Source organism: Humulus lupulus, chromosome 1, assembly GCF_963169125.1.
Source record: "Humulus lupulus chromosome 1, drHumLupu1.1, whole genome shotgun sequence".
In the NCBI taxonomy this organism is placed as follows: domain Eukaryota; kingdom Viridiplantae; phylum Streptophyta; class Magnoliopsida; order Rosales; family Cannabaceae; genus Humulus; species Humulus lupulus.
Window position 1 is genome coordinate 245,162,553 of NC_084793.1, and position 5,690 is coordinate 245,168,242.

Consider the following 5,690-nt stretch of genomic DNA (forward strand, 5'->3'; position numbering starts at 1 on the left):
CTGAAACCTTACTGGCTAATCATGTTTCCATTCTGTCTAACTGATATATTCCAGGTGATATCTACCCCAATGTCTAGGCATCCCGTAGATGTAACCGGGTCCTTCCCTTCCAAATCCAGACATCATTACCATCTCCTGCACTCCATGGTTGTCCCTTATTTAATCGATTAGCTCGTACTCAGGCTCATATCAAAACTCTCATATGACGAGCTCAATCACTTCTACCATAAACCTTTTACCACTTGTGTAATGTCCCAACATCCCTAATGTGGTTTAATGCCTGGATTAGGGGGCGAGGAGGGCCATAATTGATTTATTATGCAATTGAATGATTATATGCATGATTATGTGAGTTATATTATTATATGATGATAAATGCATGCATGTGGGTCCAATTTTCATTGTAAGGCTATTTTGGTAATTTGGCCCGTTGAGGGCATATTTGTATATTTTCAAGCATGTTGGTGAGGTATGGATGAGGGCACATTATTATGAGGATATATTCGAGCCATTTGGCATGAGACGATCTTAGAATGCAAGTTAGCGGTTTGGTCATAACGGGGTTATTTACTGGGCTCGGGGTGAGTCTCGGGGAAATTTGATGATTAGTACATTACCGGGAATTAAAGGGTAATGGGATATGATTTATTAACTATTTGAGAATATTGGGAAAAACAAAAATTGAAGGACGATAATTTCTTTCAGGAATTTAGCTAAATCCAAGATGGAAGTGGCTCTATGCCCCCGCAGAAGATCCAGAAGGTAGTACCGCCCAGTCAAGGGAGGCAACCTGAGGGACCGAATACACTCCCGCCATTGACTCACTCTTCACTTCCTCCCTCTGCGAGCTTAACCCCTACTCGTCTCGTTCAGCTACAGTTTTCTCTGCCCGCTCCAGCTTGGATTTAGCCTCCACCAGTTGATCGTTTAGCACCTTGATCAACTCCTTGTAATCTACCGCTCGGAGCTGAGCGTGACCGATGGTGACAAGTGACTGCATGGGAGACAAAAGGTTATTACAAGCAAAAATATTAATAATAAATTGTCTTAAGATAAAATACCTACCTTCATTAGTTGGGCAAGCCCTCTCCTCAGAACGACTTCAACGCTAAGCCGAGGGTAGGATTCGAAGCTTTGATGCATTGAAGCGTCATGGTCGATCTCCTCAAGCAGTCCCTTTCCTAGGTCACTAGCAGCACGAAGGACCTCACTTGAGCTACCCAGACGGGTAGGGGTTAAGCTCGCAGAGGGAGGAAGTGAAGAGGGAGTCAGTGGCGGGAGTGTAGTCTGTCCCTCAGGTTGCCTCCCTTGACTGGGCGGTACTACCTTCTGGATCTTCTGCGGGGGCATAGAGCCACTTCCATCTTGGATTTAGCTAAATTCCAGAAAGAAATTATCGTCCTTCAATTTCTTAACACATGAAAGAAATTGAGGGGGAACTTAGCTCATCCTCGGACGACGAGGATGAGTTCCTCGATCAGATCCTCAACGCAGGTAACACATGTCTAGTGAACATAGGAATATTTTGATAGCTTGGTGATTCAAGAGTAACAAAATTGTAGTATACACTCGTGCACATTTCATTATGTTTATATCTCTAACAACTTTGTGTTTTCCTCCTTTGCAGATCCAGACATGTTCAGAGAGTGCATTGCTTCAAAGAGGAAAATTGGTGATGGAAGTGGCTCTATGCCCCCGCAGAAGATCCAGAAGGTAGTACCGCCCAGTCAAGGGAGGTAACCTGAGGGACCGACTACACTCCTGCCACTGACTCCCTCTTCACTTCCTCCCTCTACGAGCTTAACCTCTACTCGTCTGGGTAGCTCAAGTGAGGTCCTTCGTGCTGCTAGTGACCTAGGAAAGGGACTGCTTGAGGAGATCGACCATGACGCTTCAATGCATCAAAGCTTCGAATCCTACCCTTGGCTTAGCGTTGAAGTCGTCCTGATGAGAGGGCTTGCCCAACTAATGAAGGTAGGTATTTTATCTTAAGACAATTTATTATTAATATTTTTGCTTGTAATAACCTTTTGTCTCCCATGCAGTCACTTGTCACCATCGGTCACGCTCAGCTCCGAGCGGTAGATTACAAGGAGTTGATCAAGGTGCTAAACGATCAACTGGTGGAGGCTAAATCCAAGCTGGAGCGGGCAGAGAAAACTGTAGCTGAACGAGACGAGTCTCTCAGGAAGCTTTCTGAGGAGAATCAACAGCAGGCTCAAAACAACTCTTCATTGACAATCCAACTTGAGAAGCTGTCCCTCGAGAACAAAGAGTTAGATCGGGACAATGAGAGACTGATTAGCGAAAATGAAGAGCTGAAACAAGAAAAAGAGCTTGATTTGATTCGCTTTGAGGAGGCTAGCTTCGACTTCTTCTATCAAGTCTGGAAGCTGAAAAAACCTCTCAATCTTGATTTTTTCTCCAAGGAGGTTCAGGCAGAAGAGCTTGCTCGATGCAAAGAAAGGGTTACAGAAGAAGCTGCCAATCCTCCTGCACTTGCTCCCGCCTCCTCTGCTTTATCATTCCGAGCGAGAGGAGCAGCCGATGCCAAGGAGGGGGTCGATCAACCCACCAGAGAAGCACGCCAGTGACTCCTTCTCGTAGTTCATCATAGTTTGCTTTACTTTGTATATTGTTGCTCGGACTAGTGAGCTATTTTGACAATTAGCACTTTACTTTTTTCTTTGATGACAACTCTAAACTTTTAAGTTTTTATTGTACATAGTAAAGTTCTTAGATGCCTTTAATTTCACATGAGTATTTAGTTTTCTAACTTAGAAATTTTAACCATTCCATAAGTCCATACTAAATATACTTCCTCATGCTCTTATTGCTCTAACTTTTTATGAGCATAAATTTTATCATTACACGAATATCTGTTTCTAACTTAATTTTTTTTTAAAATTCTAAGTTACTTAAGCTTTGTAAAACAAGTTAGCTTAATGGCCATTTTAGACTTCCACACTTACAAGTCAGCCCAAAAACAATTTGCTCGTGCTCTTATTGCCTGTGTTGAAATAAACCCAGTATACCCTATGTGCCCCCCAAGTGATTGAGGGTTGATAAATCCTTAATCACTTGCTACTTGATCGAATTTGTCCGAGTAGTCGCTACTTGTGAAACACATAAATTATACTAACATATTTCAGTAGTTGACCACTACAAAAACATTATTTAAACGTTGGTCTTTCATATCATGATACCGACCAGTTGAACACTGCCCAGTATATATTTACACTTAGTTTTTAGAAGACCTGTTTTGTTTAAATTATTATGACAGTTGAACACTGCCAAGCAAAAATAATCAACACATATGCAAAATTTGTAGCAAGATTCGACCACGCTGCGCGTGGTCTCTTTTATTACTCGTAATAATAAGTGACAAAACGTGTCTAACAACGAGTTCCAAACAAAATAACATTGTTCAAAATAATGTGACTGGGTAGCAAATAACCAGTTCACAAACAAAAAACTTAAATAACAAGTTAAGCACTTGATACAAAGCAACTACTCTGCAAGCAGTATTTATTGATAATATTTTCTCAAGTGCTCGCCATTCCAGTAGTTCCTGATCAGCTCTCCATTCAACCGAGCAAGCTTGTAGGTGCCGGGCGGCAAGACTTGCTCAATTTGATACGGCCCTTCCCAGTTTGGTCCTAGCACACCAGCTGCTGGGTCTCTTACAAACACCTTTCTTAGGACTAAATCTCCGACCTGGAACTTTCGATCTCGCACTCTGGAGTTGAAGTGGCGTGCCACTTTTTGCTGATGAGCAGCTACTCTGAGGTTTGCCTCCTCTCTTCTCTCTTCGAGGAAGTCCAATGATTCTGCTATGTAAAGAACGCCCTAGACTAATACTTACAAAATATTCGCATAACAGAGCTTATAAAAGAATACCATCCATTATTAAAGTCTCAGGGGGACTTATTTAAAATCATGCAAGTTGGCGCCATAAGTTTAAAATAAAACATAGGTTTTTATGCAAAGTTCAAAGAAAACCAATTAAGTTAAATAACAGAGTCCCACTGATAATTTAGGAAAAAGTCCCTTAAAACAAAACATAATTTAAATGGCGTTCTACGTTGATCGTTTTATCGTCCATAGGATTGCCCCACGCCATACACCCCATGATGAAGAACTCCTCACGTCACCACGCGTGCCATAGAGAAATCCTATTTGCTACCTGGAAGGAAAGTAAGGGGGTGAGCTAAAAGCCCAGTAAGGAAGTACAAGCAAATAAGCAAGTAAGAAAAACAACAAACAACCAAACACTAACGTTCACCTAACACATCATGGTATAGCATAACATAATCGTAACATTTCATCATATCATAACATAAATATGACATATCATCATATCATAGCATAAATGTAACATTTCATCATATCATAACATAAATGTGACATATCATCATATCATAACATAAATGTGACATATCATCAGATCATAACATAAATGTGACATATCATCAGATCATAACATAAATGTGACATATCATCATATCACAAACATACAGCATACATGATGAGCATGGAACGCTAGTTGTCCATGTCACCCTATGAGGTAAACAGGAGATCACTGGTCCTTGAATAACCTCGGCGCGTCCGCCCTAGGAGTCACGTCTCAATGTCCTTAGTAACTCGTTCGATGTATCTGACATCGAAATCTGTTTGATGTATCTAACATCACATTTTGTTTGATGTATCTAACATCCATACACATATCACATTCAACAGATCATCACATTAAGGCATTCATAATTTCATAGCAGTTCATTCATATAACAGTCTTACCATTCATAGCATAAAATCATAAAATCTATCTAACTTCCTTACCTCAGGTCCAAGCTAAGAATTTCACAATCTTTTCAACGAGCCTATATCATAATCAAAATAACGTTTCTTAGGTTCATAAAATTACTATTTTGCCCTTCCATACAACTCATGTGTGCATGGGCCATGCACTCATGAATACAGTTACACTAAAACATGCAATTATCACCAAAAGAATAATGCCCGTTCTACCCATTTTACTAACATAATTGCTTTATAAAAATTACATAGTTGAATAATAATCATGATTTTGGACGTAGAAGTTGATTTGCATGTAACATGCATACGTGGGAACGTTGCGTAATAAAGACGTTTTCAAAAACGATAACTCTACATTTCTTGCTTCTATTGTTTGAAAATCAATGGCCATATTACATGCTTTATTTTTCTTAAAATTTCTAAGTTGATTAAATTTCTCAAAAACTTTATTTTATTTTATAAATTTATTTTATCTTAGCTCAAAATAAAATATGTGACATTTTCATTAAATAAATATTAATTTACCAAGAATTAACCAACAAGCTTGGATTTAATTAAAATACCTATTTTAACATGTTTCTTTAGAAAAATATATTTTATTATTGTGTTACAAAAATGATGTGAAAAATATATTTTAAGTGTGGAAAAATACATTTTGATTTAATTTATTTAAGACTTAGTTTTTAAGTAGTAAAAACTCATATGTGACAATTTAATAACAATTGTTAACCTTTTTAAAACAAACTTTCAGCCACTATTTATTTTATTCAAAAATCACAAATAAATAGAGTTTAAATATTTTTCTCAATCAAAATAAAGAAAAATCATTATTTATCAAAATATGCATTCATACCATTAAAATATCATTTTTCAAT

General features: G+C 38.4%; 1 long non-coding RNA gene across 2 annotated transcripts; it reads right to left on the reverse strand.

The window, feature by feature from the left end:
* Positions 1-3,959: 3,959 nt before the first annotated feature.
* LOC133830719 (uncharacterized) lies at positions 3,960-4,989 on the reverse strand. 2 transcript variants are annotated; one of them, XR_009892182.1, is made up of 2 exons: positions 4,840-4,989; positions 3,960-4,182 (listed from the first exon to the last, which is right to left on the reverse strand). It is a non-coding gene; the product is annotated as an uncharacterized LOC133830719 (long non-coding RNA). The 2 variants fall into 2 exon arrangements; XR_009892178.1 differs by having other exon boundaries at positions 3,960-4,186.
* Between the last annotated feature and the right edge of the window lie 701 nt (positions 4,990-5,690).